The following is a 15,074-nucleotide window of genomic DNA, read 5'->3' as shown; positions in this document are numbered from 1 at the left end:
AAGCACTGGAGGGTTGAAGTGAATGGCTGCTTCCCAGCTCTCCACAGACCAGGGTAGAGGGGCTGGGGCCACATCCTGCAAAATCCTGGACCCATCATCCACCTGGGGAGATGCTCTGCACATTTCCTGGGATGCCCTTGCCCTGGACAAACTGTTGGCATAAAAATAGTTGGAGAAAAGATGACAGTGAACAGGATGTCCTCCCTTCATATACCCATCTCACAGTACTTGCCAGAATGAAAGATTTTGCCCTATCCAGGAAGGAGTCCAAAAGTCAGAAATTCCATGAAAAGTCCAGAAAAGGAACAAAGGAAAAATCCAGGTTGCATTTGAACCCCAGTCCCAAGAGGATGCACATGCACAGGGCAAGCCCTGGATACATGGATGATCCAACTCAATAAAAAGCTTCAGACAAAACCAAACTGAGCAAATTTATTTTCATAGAATCATGGAGTGGTTTGGGTTGGAAGGGACCTTAAACTCATCTCATTCCACCTCCTACCATGGGCAGGGACATTTTCCACTATCCCAGGTTGCTCCAAGCCCTGTCCAGTCTAGCCTTGGACACTCTCAGGGATGTGGCAGCCACAGCTTCTCTGGGCAACCTGTGCCAGGGCCTCATCATCCTTCTAGTAAGAGATTTTTTCCAACAGAATAAATTTCTCCTTCTGTCTGACCTCTCCTAGGCCAGCCATGGGGTAAAGTTCTCCCCTGGGGTGCTAGGGCAGGAGAATCCCTGACTCTGGGCTTAGGTGGCTCCATGTGAGCCTCTCCCACTAGGGAAGGAAGACATGCCCCAGCTGGCTCATGACCTGCTGAAAGAGCAGGAAACCTGATATCACCCTTATTTCACCCACAGGGACCAGAGGCATCAACCTGTTCCCGTTACGAAAAATGCATTTTTCCTTTCTGATTCCCTGTAATCCCTCATTAATGCATAAGGACATTTTCTGCTCGCTGTCACTGCTTGGATGCTGGAAAAAGACCCTGCTCACAGCCAATTCATTTATTTAAAGTCAGGGAGGAAAAAGGTAGAGTTGAGCACCCAGACCCTGGTTGTGGTGCTCCCAGGAGCAGGCAGGGATGCAGAGCTGGCTGAAATGGAAATGCAAGCACTGGGGCTGTCTAACCTTTGCCAAATGCCAGAGGAGCCAGCTTTTCTGGCTGTCCCAAGTAGCTGTGGAGGAAATGAGTGTGGCCTGACCTTACCACTCCTAACTCAGTGCTTGAGCCCTGCTGCAGCCAGCAGCACTCAGTGCAGACAGTCCAGTGCCAAAGGGAAGCACCAACGGCACCAGGTAAACACTGTGGCCAGGTTGAAAGCCTACTGTGCTTTATCTGAGTGTGTTCCTCCTAGGTGAGAAAAATTCTGTTTCCAGGAGGTTGCAAACCTTAGGAGAGACAGGAGGGGCAACTGCAGGGCTGGTTTTGGGGAGGATCGTGCACGGCAGCCCCAAGGGGGAATGTGGGCTGTTCCTGCAGCTCAGCAGGACAGCACTGAGCACTTGGCACAGGAATAACACCACTCGAGGCTGGCATGTGCCCATGTGCAGCCACATCAGCCCACCCAGCACCAGGCTCAGGCTTTCCAAAGGCATGTGCAGAAAACGCCCCAGGGACCTGCGTGCCACTGGCAGCAGGAACATGATTAGCAGGAGCTCTGGGCAGCGAAGGCAGGAGAAAAAGAACAGAACAAACCACGGTTTTAATTTGTACAAGCTGGTAATTATAGTTGCTATCTGTCTGAAATCTCTATTGAGTTTATTTAAATATGTTCTCCGTGAAGGCCATTCAGACAGGAATTATCAAGGTGTTGCAGCAGAGGAGATAATGCCATGCAGTTTTCAACAGATCAAGGGCTGATTAGGAGGAATTAATTAGCTGCTTAAACAGTCCTTGACTCGCTGCAGCAATTAGCCGTCACCTCCCTGCAGTCACGTTCCCGGCACAGCGGGTGCTGATGCCAGGCACAGAACTCCTTCCCTGTGTGCTGTGTGAGTACCAGGCCAGCCCTGGGTGGGCACATGGTCCTGGGAAGGGGTCCTAAACCCACCAGGGCTCCAAAGCCACACCGTGGGCAGGGCCTGGCAGACAGGCAGGGGTGAGCTGGGCTGTGGGAATGCCCACTCCGATGCCCATCGCTGGTCAGTGATTACCAACACGAGGCAGACAGTGGGTGTCTTCCCTCCTCCAGCATCTAGCAGGCCAGTCCCTCATGCATTCCCCATCACTTGATGTCCCTTTGGCAAAGTGGGAGCTTAACCCCTCACCTCTGCAAGCACTAAACATGGAAAGCTGACATTGCAGAGCTGCAGGCTGAACCATCCCCACTGGACACTTTCCAGAAGGGGGAGCTGGCACTTGGGGTGATCAGGAGACCACCATGAGGCTCTGAGCCCCTCCTGCCAGCACAGTGCCCTGCAGGAGCTGATCACAGCCTGCCAAGCTCCTGCCAGCATCCCAGAGAGCTCCACTTTGCTTAGCTGCTTCCTGCCTGCACTAGGAGAAACTGTGGCAGCTTTGGACTACCTCAATCAGAGAATGACTTACTTCTCTGAAGGCTTCTCAACTCTCAGACTCTCCATTACAGAGTGCCATGAGATGGTAATGCAGCCTGAAAGCTTTTTAGCAAATGATTAAAGCCTTGTTAAGTTCCCCCACCAAGTACTGAAGCAGCAGCGTCCAGTTCATGCAATTAAAACTCTGAAGCGATATGAGAAGAGACAAGCACAGTGTTAATGGTTTCATGTGAGCTGTGAGGCTAAGCAGGCCAGGGACTGTCCACAGAGCTTGCAAAAGCTTTTTCATGCTAATGTCCCAAGAAAAGATGCACCCAGACATGGTTTGATGGCAAGCAGTAGGTGCTGGGGACAACAGGTGACAGTCTGTGCCCATGCACATGGAGCCAGAGCAGGGCAGGAACTCCTGGCAGAGCCTGGAGGCTCCAAGCACCCTGGTTTGAGGTCACAAGAGATGGGGATGGGCTGGCTCATCCAGATCTACCCAGCAAGCCACACCAGTTAAGTCTTTCCCCTCTCCCATTCCCTCATTGGTGTGATAGCAATAACAGCTGCCAGTGAGCCACAGATGAGCAGCACAGCTTAGCTTGTCCACATCTGCCAAGGGCTTTCAGTTTGGAAAGGGAGGCATTGATCTGACGCAAGGAAGATTTTTCCATTGCCTTTCACTGGCTCTGGATGGGGGATTTGCTGTTTATTCCAGCCAAAAGAAACAGGAGCAGGGTTTTGGAGAGACAAGGCAGTGTGCGGACTGGCTGTGCAGGGACACTGAGGTGTGGAACAGCCAGCTGGAACACCAGGGCTGCACACCCAGGTGACAAAGAGCTGCACAGAGGGAAAAACCACATGTCTGCAGGCTCTCACAGTGGAACAGGAGGTTTGGAACACACAAAGGGCTTCAAAAAAAAGGAGAATATCCAAGGGGCTAAAGAAGAAAACTACCTACAAGCAGAGAGCAGGGCAGGCTCCTCTCCAAAACCAAGAAGCTGCAATGAGACATGACAAATCCTCACTGCCTACAATGCCCATCACACAAACCAGCAAGTTAAGAGAATGAAACACAAGCTGGAGTGCCTCTTCTAGTGACTTTCCTCATGAATGCTGCCATTGAGGAGGTCAACAGCGTCTCTCTGAGCACACTGACACAGGGAGAAGAGTAAAGTGACTCCACTTCTTTAGAAGTGGAAGGATATTAGAGAAACCCAACCTGCCTCCACCACGTTTAGCCTAAAAAACAACCCTCCCTGCACCCATGCCTAGTGAAAGTAATTGGACTGAAACGGCACAGGTCACCTCAGCTAACAGCCTTGAGTTGGGGAAACAAAATAAGCCTGCAGGTAAACAGATAAGGGTTTCATAAGGACTAGGTACGCTTTGCCTCAGACTTATCCCTTGAGATTACCTCCGTATGAGCCTTTACCTTGAATCTACTCATGATAAACAGTGAGATAAAAAATTTCATTTCTCTAATAGTGTTTATGTGATTTGTCAAAGTAGGATCTCATTAGCTGGCTGCAAGGAAAACAAGCCCTTGCTTAGGGTATGCCAAGGCAGCTCGGGTCCATCGATGTTCCATGAGCCTCATCCTCTCCTCTTCAATAAAAACAAAAAGGACACAGAATATGGGCTGTATTTGCTAGCAATTTCCAACACAAAATCCAAACAGTTTCTCCTCAAAGCAAAGAGCTCATGATTTATGTCCAAAGAGCTGGAAGCTGAAGGCAGGTGATTTCAATAACACAGAATGAGCTGTGTTAATTAATTTTGAGAGTGGGCATGGGGAGCCCTTATGAGCAGCTCTCCGAGAGTGAAGGGGAAGGGCGATGTGCTCCCACCACAGGGAATCAGGCTGCACAGCCCAACCTGACTTTTCCAGCCAGCAAATCCCACAGAAAAAGTATTTGTGAAATAATGATTTCTCCAGAGCGCAGCACGGGATGGAGAAAGACCTTTGCAGTCCCAGCCTGGGTGTGAAAGGGATGGCCAAGCAGTGGGAGGGACACAGAATGCATGGGGGAACGGGGAGCAGCTGGGACACACCTAGCTCCTCTAAACCATGAATACAAGCAAATAAAATAATCTCCTGAGATTAGGGGAAGACAGAAGCTGGCCCTACACAAATATCTGGGGCTCTGTTGGAGCTCAGAGGGAAGGTAAGTACTGCCAGATGAGCATCTCGTGCACAGGATGGGGAAGCATTTTGCCGGATTTCTTTTCATCTCCCATGCCCGGATGACTTGGCCCACACTCAGCTTCCCACTGCACACAGTTCCCACACAGAAAACCACAAGCCTTGTATTTTCACACATTTCTCTGAAGCCCAGAGTGTTTTCCTTGGGGCAAACAGATTGGATTCAGCTCAGGCAGTCCATAGAAGGCACTTTCACAAACAAACCAGAAGCAAAGGTGTGTGCCAGTCTCTTGAGTGACTGAGAACATTCTGCCCACCTCACATCCTGTATTTGCTTGGGCTTTTTTCCTGCAGCTCATACTCATGCAGCCCTAAATAAAGCAAAGCTGAGGAAGTGCCTGAAGTGTTCTACACAGCTGCTTTCACCGAACCAGGCTGTCTACCCAACAGACCCATTTTCAAACAAAGCAATCCAACAATAGCACTGACGATGTTTGAACTGGCACGGATTTGGGAAGACAAGCTCTTTGCTGCAGCACACTGTCAGCCAGCACTCAGTACAAATGCCACGTTACAAGATAAACATCTCTCCTTTTTTATTTATTTTTTTTAAGACTCCCCTTTTACTTTTGTGCCTTCGTTCAGCTGCGTTATTTCCAAACGAGGTCCTGGATCCCAATGGATCACAGTGTTGAGGTCAAGACCCTCTGAATTTGCTCCAGTGCCTTGGGTTTGGTTTTAAATGTGGGGATAAAGCTTTATCTGCGTCATGAACTATCTATTCTGCTCCTCAGAGCTGCTGTAAACCTCTAGTTCCAATTGCTATCGCTGCTGCAAATAAGGTCAGCCTGATTAAAAACCAGTTATTCTAGATGGAATGAAAATGGTCAATCTTCAGCCAGTGCCTGCTATGTAAGAAATATCCTGTTCCTGAACTGAAACAAGCCTTCACGGGCTCCAGGTAAAAGGAGATTGAGGTCACCTAACAACTGACATTATTTGCAGCCTCTGATTCATTGCAAAGAGACCGTATAAAGCTATACTGGAGATGTCAGCTAAATCAGGTGCTTTTTAGTCTCCTGTATGACCTGTATTTAATTGCAGATACAGTTTCAGGTACCACTGTGAACAGCCAGCTGTCACAGTGTCCCCAGCCAGCCCAACCTGCAGATGTGGCACTGCCTGCAACCAAAAACTGGGGCTGGATGCTGCAATATTTCAATTCAGGCAATTACTCGAGGAGCTGTGGCCCATGGGTGTGGAAATACTTTGTTGTCTTAAAGATTAAATCAGGAGCTTCAATTCACCTGATGTATCAGTAAGAAGGAGCTGGCAGGAGAGAAGGGGATGGAGAAAGGCTGTGGGTGACAGCAAGCAGCTCTTGAGACACAAACACATCAGCACACAAGCACTCGGCCCCACATGGAGGAAGACAAAGCAGCTGAGCCGTCCCAGCACAGCCTGGATGCTGTTTGATGTGAAGGTTTTCAGGCCTGGGCATCATCTTTGCAGTTTGCTCTCGTTAATAGGTTTGCTTGGATTCCAGCTCAGCCCAGCTCATTAGCCACACCGCCAAATCCCACACTAATTCTGCATCACTTCTACTGCTGCAGATAAATAATAAAATTGCCTCCACGCAGGGGTTGTTTTCTTCCTCTCTCCTCCTAATGCAGGTCTGGTAGCATCTCATGTATCTGTTAATGAAGTCCATAATATGCAGAGTTTCTCAGCAAGTAAAAATTACAATCATTAGCCAGTGAGTGATGAGAGACAGAAACACCATTTTTGCCCAGGCTGGCAATAACAGTACGGCAAGTACACGTCCTGGAGAGTCGAGTCTTGCTCTCCTGTTATGTGGTACCCAATGTTCTTCATTAGCACCTCACTTTAATGGAGCAAGGCAGAGTCCTGCAGCAGGTCACAATTATACTCAACAATTAATTCAGGGAGAAACAATGACGGGTGTCGCAGAGGAACATTTTGCAGCAGAGTGGTAAAAAGATGAAGTGGAAGAGGAATGGGAACATTTTAAAGCCCTGATTGAAACTGAAAACAAGGGCAGGCACAAGTGGCAGCATGGTAGAGGAGCCATGGCTGGTTTCCATGTACACGACTTTGTAATTTTTGTTTTAAATAGAAAAGAAGCACAACAATTACTCTTTTGGTCACAATACCCCAGTGACCAGGACCAGCAGGCTCAGACCAGGACTTCTTGTGCCATTTGCAAACAACACACAAAGCCAATTCGGCTTCTCTCAGAGCTGCAGCCGCTCTCTTGCTGCCCTTTTGTGAAATTAGGGTTTAATTCTCTGGAATAAGTCTGCTAATAAGGACTCCCAACACACCCATCCTCTGGACAGCGTGTACCCACTCATAGTTCCCCCAGGAGCTGTGATGGGAGGGGGACAGGGAAGGGGGGAGAAAAAAATAAATCCCCTCCAGAGAGCACAAAATCCAAGAGAAATCCAATACTCCTTCACAGAGGAGTGAAAGGTCGTTGGAATAGAAGTACTGGTTGCACTGGCCATGCTCAGCAAAGCACTGATTTCGTCTGGAAGAGCCTCCTGTCCTCTCCCTGCTGGCCAGATCATGTTGCAGGCTCTGTGTTAAGCCTCCCCTGGGAACATTTCCCACGGCGCTGAGGACACGCATGTTTGTGATGCTAGAGAGGGACAATGTGATCTTTATGTAACACGGGCTCTGTTCCCCTCTGCCCGGGGATGAGATGTTCAACACAAGGGCACAGCAAGTAATAACAGCCCGAAGGGTTAAACACAACCATTGGACCCCTCGGGCTTGTGGTGTCAGTGTTGGGGTTTCTCTGGGTGTGGATGGGTGTAACCATGTGCCCCCAGTATTTGTTCATCTGTTCAGTGCAAGAAACACAACCCAAAAGCTGACTGAATGCTCAGTCATCCTCAGATCCTGTGATCTGCATCCCTGTGAGCTCCTTCCCCCTCCTGCAGCCTCAAAGCCCAGTGCTGGGATGCAGATATGAACCCTACATCTGGTGATCAAAGACTGTCACAGCCTTTTGCTCCACAAATTTCTACTAGAGGTGGAGGAGGGAGGCTGAGCAAGTCCTTCCAGATATGGATCCACTCACATCCGCAACAGTGACCAAAGCTTAATGGGTACAGGAAGAAAAGTAATGTTCCTCAGCTGCGCAATGCACTCGCTTTGGCTTCCAAGTACATCAATCTCTGGAAAATGATTGTACAACAAAATCTCAAAATGAAACGAATTTGCTGCTGCTCTCCTGCCTTGGGAATGAAATGAGTAAGTCTGCAGTCATTACAACAATGTCTTGGTAAAAATAAACAGGAAAGGGCACTTGGTAGGAATGCTTCATAGTTAAAAATACTGTATGTTTTCTGAGGTCATTCCGTTTTTTATAGGAACAGGCATGCATGCCTCAAAGTCATCAGATTTGGTATTACTTTCCTGTTATGGATGTACACCTCAGTCACAGACAGATGGACAAGGTTCTTTTCCCCAGCCCAAAATCCTCCCTGGAATGATGCAGATTGAGCATCTGCTATTGGGCTGAGAGCTCTGAGGGAAGAGGCAAAAATCGGAACACCTGACTAAATGGGGGGATCTGGGGTCTGCCTTCTCTTCACTCAGCAAGACTGACAAGGAGGATGGCCAACTTTTTCCATCTAAAAGGTGCAATGAAGAGATTTGAGCCAGAGGTGGTCACGCTGAGCACCACACAGGGACAGAGACGATGCTGCACAAAGGGCAGGAGGCGAGAAAAGTGGGCAGGAGAAGTACTGTAAAGGATCATAAAAGCTGCATGTACACTTTCCTTCACAGAAAATGTCTTTGTGCTTTTATGGCAAGGCGCTGCTACAATTACAGCTTCTTCTATAAGCGAAGCAGAAACCAGATAATGAGCAAACCTCCCACCACACAAAGGAGGTGACGAAGGCGTTCTGGGAGTCCTGACCGTCAGGCTTCCCTGCAACCACCAAAAGCACAGAAAATTGCTAAAACCCATCTCCATTTCACCCTCTTCAGGGCTGTGAGCTGTTCATAGCCTTTTTCTTCTCCAGAGCACAAAAAGGATCGCACCAAAAATGATTGTGCCTACACAGATAGCAAGTGAAAACCCTTCAGCCAGACAAAGCAGAGTTTGCACGTACTGACCTGCAGAATGAGCCCATGGCTGCATCATCCCTGGTCAGGGGGAGTAAAGACAGGATACAAAAAAGGTTTCACAAAGAAAAAAAACTAGTGAGATATTGTCCAATGCAGGTGAGTTTGTACTTCACCATGGAGGGTCAAGATTTTAATGACACATAGGAAAATCAAGAGTTCTGATCAGTTTTCCCCTCCTTGACCTCAACATCCACTGGGAGTGCAGGGCAGTTTGATGAAGCCACATGCAGGTGTAAAAGCCTGAGGCTTCCAGCTTTTCTGGCAACCAAATTTTAAATTTTCTATGAAAGTTGCCCCTCATTCTTGCGTGGGAACAAGCACAGAAGTTCAGATGGCTTGGTAGGGAAAAGGAAAATTTAGACAGCAGCTCCACAGCCCTTCCCCCGGGTTGGGGTCACCCTCCAAAATCAAAACCCCTTGCTCTGTACAGTCAGTGCATTGCTGCTCCCATCCCTCTGCCACATATCAACCAACACCACAGCGCAGGCACACTCTTGTGTGCACAGCTCATGTCCTCCATCAACAAAATACATCAGCACCAGCTTCCAAAAATCAACTGTTTCTCCCTGGGTTTGGGTACAGGTTCTGTAAGGAAGCTGATGCAGGCAGGCAGCCTGGGAGGCTGCACATACTCATTTGCTTTACCTGAGATGAGGCTCCCAATATTTACAAGGAACCAAAGTCCCACAAATTCTGCTGTGATTGGGCTGCTGAAGTATCTGGTGCCACACTCTGGAGAGCAGGGATGTGGGATGCTCCTGCCAAGAGCCATTTCCAGGTGCACAAGTCACTGGGGCCATCACAGAGGTGGAAAACACAAGGAGGCTTTTGCTTTAGTGATTTATTAATCTGCTTCCCTACCCATTTGCTGCTGCCATGCAAGCAACTGGAGATAAGTGTGTGCTCAGAGTTCATCACGGGAGGAGAAAATAGGGAAAATGAGGTGGCATTTCCTTAGGGTGCCACCAGCCTGGCACAAGCCAGATTCAGCATCCCCACCATGAAACCCCAAGCCTCCCTCCCCACCATGAGTCTCCAGATGTGTAAGAGATGCAACTGCATCATGATGGAAGTGCGGCAATGGAGCTTACGGAAATAACCTCCTAAGAGCACCCAGCACACTGTGTGTCTCTGCATTTCTTCATCAAAACAGCCTATTTTGGGAGAGCCCATCCTTCTGGGAACTGGGGAGGTTTCTGCTAAACAGTCTGTGCCACAGCACAGCTGGAATACACCCGGCTCACGTCTGTGGTATGGCAAGTTCCTGTCCTGCCCCTGCATCACTGATATTCCAGGAATGGCAGTTGGTTTTCCCTCTCAGGGCTCCAGCAGGTCCCTGAGCTATGCACAACCACTGCCAAAGCCCAGGGCCATGCAGGAGGAGCTGCCTCTTCCACGCCTCCTGGACTGGGTAGATAAAACCACTTTCTTTTTTGCTTCCAGCTGCACTTTTTCCCTTGTCCTGTGGGACACAGGTGGTCACAGACTTGCCATTTCATGAGCAGCACCTCATCAGCACGTGAGAGGGTTTAGCAGCAGGGTGGCAGGATATGGATGGAGTGGGATGGAGAAGAAAGGGCCCCTTCCAGCTTCCAGGGTCTACAGATAATCCTCTGATCCATATGGAAACAAGACTCTTGGCTTAAATATATTTTTTTTCATCTTTTGTGTGTGCGCTGAGTTACTCCAGCAGGGCTGCCAGCAGCCTGCAGTTTATTTTTAAAACACTAAACAAGAGAAGTCCAGTATATACAAAAAAGACCCTGGGTTTTCAGAGCAGCACTCTGCAGATGCTAAAAAAAGGAGGTTGCTTTTCGGGTCAGCTGTGAGGTGAGAGGCAGATTCTGACCTTGGTTTTGAGAAACGCTGAGCAGGCACGTCGCACACCAGCTGGATCCCAAATTCACTCTAGGAACAGGCACAGAAATGGCTCAGCTTCCCAAGCACAGCCTGCCTTGGCAGGTACCCATGCACGGTGGGTGGGCAGCTGCCGGAATGAATGTCACCACCTTGCCTGGAGCCCTGAGGGCTGAGATCCTGCCCAGCTCAACACACAGATGAAGCATCTCAGCTCACAGCTGCCTGGCCAGGCTGGGCTCCACAATCCCCTAACCACAGGCAGCTCAGCCTGCAGGGACACCATAAAAATATATTGCACAGCTTCTTCAAGAGGATTTAGATGAAAGCACCACCACGTCCAGCTGTGAGGCTGTGGGAAGCAGTGCTGGGACGAAGGATGTGGTTCTCCCTCGAGGTGACACTGCTCCTAATTGTGCCACTCCAGCCAGCATGCCGGAGGGTGCGACCCAGTTTTGGTGCTTGTTATGTGGCTCTCAGCAGTGCCAACATGCAGGAAAAGCTAAATTTAGGAGACAAACAGGCCTGGTGTTACACACCCGGGCAGGAGTGGCTCTGTTACGAGAGCCTGAGTGTTACAGCAGCACCGCGAAGCCCTCGCTGCCGGAGTGAAAGCGTTACCAAGTCACTCAGAATAAAATTGCCACTAAATGCTATTTGGGAGATGGGAAAAAAAAAAAAAAAAGAAGGCAAATCCTCACTCTTTCTCAGCTATTGTAGGAAATGAAAACGGCTATTGCTGCCTGGTAGAGAGTCCAATTATGAATAATGTGCGTTCTCTCCCTGCACAAAGGATGAAAGGCATCAGAGCTGGTGGTGACATTTTAAGACCGGAGATGTAAGAGCGGATCTGAGCCTCGTTGCAAGCCCAGCTTTACCCCAATAAAGAAACACTTTCTGCAGTCAATTGCCTTGCAGCGTAGCTTGAAGCCCCGCTATTGATCTAGCATCTGTTATAAGCAGATAATCATCGCCGCTGTGCCATGGCTCCTATGATGGGGTCTGAAAGCACTTTCCAGAAGCTGGTTGAGGGCTGTTTTCTGCTCTCCCCCGTGGCTGCAGGCAGGCAGAGGTTTGTGGGGGAGCCCACAAAAGTCTCGCAGGTTGACAGAATTTGAAGGCCAGAAAAAAAAATTCACTCACCCTAACTCATTCATCTCCCAATCCTGTTAACTTTAGGTAACCGAGGTGCACTCCCCACAAGGGTCTGCTGCCATCCCAGCCCTCGCACAGCTGTTTCATATCCTGCAATTTCCTTTCCCCGGCGAGGTGCTGACACACCACCATCAAGCCACAGCTCAATCCTTTCCTTCTCCAAGTCAGGCACCGAGAGCTGCTGAAATCTCTCAGCATCAGGCTTTTCTCTCCAGTCCCCAAAAGGTTTCTCGGGACTCTGTCTCACTGAGATCTGAATCCTGATAACTCCTGAGCTTCCATCTGCTTCCCAGCAGCTTGGGGATGTTTTGGGCTAGGCACCTTCCTCTGAGTTTAGCAAGAAGTAGTCAGAGGTAGGTGAAATCGGGCTGCCAGTGCCTGCAATCTCCCCCCTCCCTTCCAATGCAAGCACTTCTTACCCACTTGGCAGATTCCTCCAGTCTCCAAAGAAGGAGAAAAGCATGGGAAATTAAAAATAAATGAACCAAGAGATACACATCCATCAGGAGCTAGGCATTGTCAGCCCAGGTCCCTGTGCAACTACTTCTTTAATCAAAACCTCATGCAGCTTAAACGCTTGACAGAAGTCGGGAACAGAGATCGTGTTACCCTGAACAGGAAAAGCTGCAACCTTGAAGAATAAAATCACTGTCTGATGGGGTCTATTTTCTTTAAAATCACGCTAAATTACGCCAAGCCTGTTCCTAGCTGTGACATTTGAGGTTTCACCCTGCAGATTCCTGTGAGACACACGGGTGTCTCGAGGGGGTGACCGGAGGTGACGGGAGGAGTGAGCTCTGGGGCGCCAGCTGAAGATGAGCCATTTCTAAATCAGTCCATGACGCCAGACCTAAATTTTTAAGAGGCTCAAATCAAGAAAAGATTGCTGATGGATGCACTCCCCACTTAAAACTCACTTGCGTGGTGATGGACGTCAGACTACCGGCCTCATGGCTATGCCTGGCTGCTACTGAGAGTGACAGAAACCTTCCAGCTTTCTAGAAAGTCCTCGTGTGCCAAGGCTCAGCCAGCTCTTTAAAGCCTCCTGCATGCAGGTTATCTGCCTCTCTTGGCTTGAAAATGTTTGTCCCTGAGGAGTTTTTATTTAATGCCTTCCTTAGTTACCAAGGGATGAGAAGTTTCTCCCATCATTCTGCAGCTTTCCAAACACAGATGGGATTTATTGAAGTTCCTGCTGCTCTGGCCTCATTAATGTTTTATGGCACAGCTCCAGAGATGTGCTCCTTGCCGGGTGCCTCTCTACAACCCCATGGTGGCTTAGGTCTCCTGGCTGCATTGAACATCCTTGTGGAGTTTTAAGTGATTTCATTCCCAAAATGGCTCTGTTGCTTCCTTTTGGGAGCTCACCTGCACTCTGCCTCCTGTGGGACCACAGCTCCTAGCAGCTCCTCTCATAACAGCCACAGCAGGTGGGAAAGCAGAGACAGCACGAGCAGGAGAGAGGAAAAAAATAGGGGAAAAACTAGAGAACAGTGCAGAAACCCATTCAAGCTGTGCCACAGACAACAAAACCTGGAGGCTGTCCAGGTCTGGGTGGGATTTTAACTGGCACAGAGTGGCACAGGGTGAAGCAGAGGAGGAGGTGCAAGCCCTGGGTTTGGTGAGGAAATGCAGCAGGTGGCCCTGGGGAGACATTCCCAGTACCCTCCTGCACATGCCTGCAGGGAAAAAGATGGGAATTGCAAGTCCTGAGGCCCTTCTAGAAGAGCTTTTCTCCCCCGTGGAGAACAGAAGGGAGCATCAGTACAGCCCAGCTGGAGCCTGCAAATTGCCCTACTTAGGCTCTGGTCCTCAAAATCGCTCTTACCCGAAGTACATCCATCAACCTGACAAGTATCACGATTTTCTCTGGAGGCCACACTCTTCCACAGATTCCAGAGTTTGTGCTTCATGCCCAAACTCTGCAGGTTTTGTCCCAGAGAAACATGCCTGGTGCTTACCAGGTCACTTTGCTATGATCACAGCCTGGGGATGTGCCTCTCCATGATCCAAGCACTGCATAGAGCTGGGGTTTCCCCACCACGTATTTATTCAGAGGCACTGCACAGCAAGGACAACCCGGCGCCAAACTTTGGAAGAGGCAGACCTGGCTGGAGTTCAGCAGAAAAAGGGAATTAAGACACTGAACTAAATCAATGCATCCCCACCCAATTTCTATCCAAATCAGGAATTTCATGCACAGGAGGGATTTTGACCAGCGTCCCGCATTATTTATTGAGCAGAGAGAGCAAAGAGGGCTTGGCACTGTGCAGAAGTTCAGTCTTTGCACTGAAGCTCTTGGAAACCCAGAGTAATTCAGATGCAGAAGCAATCTCAGCTGCTGGGAAGGAAACTCAAATAGCCAAGGACAGAGAGAGTCTGTTTAGGAGTGTAGGGAAAGAAAGAAGAGCTGCTGGCTGAGTGCAGGCAGGGGACAATGATCACATGGAAAAAAAGGATGGGGAGGAGGTAAAGGAAGCAGGTCAGGGAAAATCCAAGGATAGCCAGGGCTACTCTTGCTGAAATGTACCCAACAGTGGGAGCTTCTTTAGGGCTGCAGGACTAAAAGGCAGGAGCCTTCCAGCATTGCCTGGGGTAAACCACACACTGGGACTGAAAATACCAGGGAGATGCTCGGGGGCTTGGGCAGAGCTAGGACGGAGGAAAACAGACTACGACAGCCACCCGACCCATTCTAGCCGAGAAAACACGGAATGTCACGCTCACAGCTTTCCCCAACAGCCAGCTCAGACTGTTCACTCAAACCTCCTGCTCCCAGGCACAGCCCTGCACGTCTGGCTTGGAGTGCCACCTGCTGCCAACGGCGCCGCTCTCCAGTCCCTGCGAGGGGACAACAGCAGCGCGGAGCGACAAACTTCCTACTCGTAATCAGCTTTCCCTGTCCTTTAACAGCAGCCATACTCCTGATCCAAAAAAGCAACGCTATTTCCCAAGCTGCAGGCATCCCACGAGTCGCAGGCATAGCAGCAGATGCTAATAAAGTACTTTTTTCTTTGCCTTTCATGCAGTTTCTCACTGGAGCCAGCCTCTCCCCCCAGAGACCACATCCTGAATCTTCTTGTTCATTGATTCTTTATGCTAAATGATGACTCCGCAGTCGAAATAATGTGGCATATTCCAGCTCGCATTTCAGACACCGTGAGACTTTTTAATAACGAGTTGCATGAAAAATTAGGGAGGCTGCAACAAAGAGCTCCGACAGAGGTTTCCAAAGTGACTCACAGCCA

The 15,074-nt window shown here is 49.3% G+C and overlaps 1 protein-coding gene across 4 annotated transcripts in view; it reads right to left on the bottom strand.

Annotated features, from left to right (window-relative positions):
• PEMT (phosphatidylethanolamine N-methyltransferase) overlaps positions 1-15,074 on the bottom strand; it is a 42,333-nt gene that overhangs the window by 23,473 nt on the left and 3,786 nt on the right. The window lies entirely within an intron of this gene.

The sequence above is a fragment of the Lichenostomus cassidix genome, chromosome 14 (assembly GCF_008360975.1).
Source record: "Lichenostomus cassidix isolate B80296 chromosome 14, HeHo_3.0, whole genome shotgun sequence".
NCBI lineage: Eukaryota > Metazoa > Chordata > Aves > Passeriformes > Meliphagidae > Lichenostomus > Lichenostomus cassidix.
The sequence above is the reverse complement of the archived record's forward strand: the minus strand, read 5'-3'. Positions and strand labels throughout refer to the sequence as shown.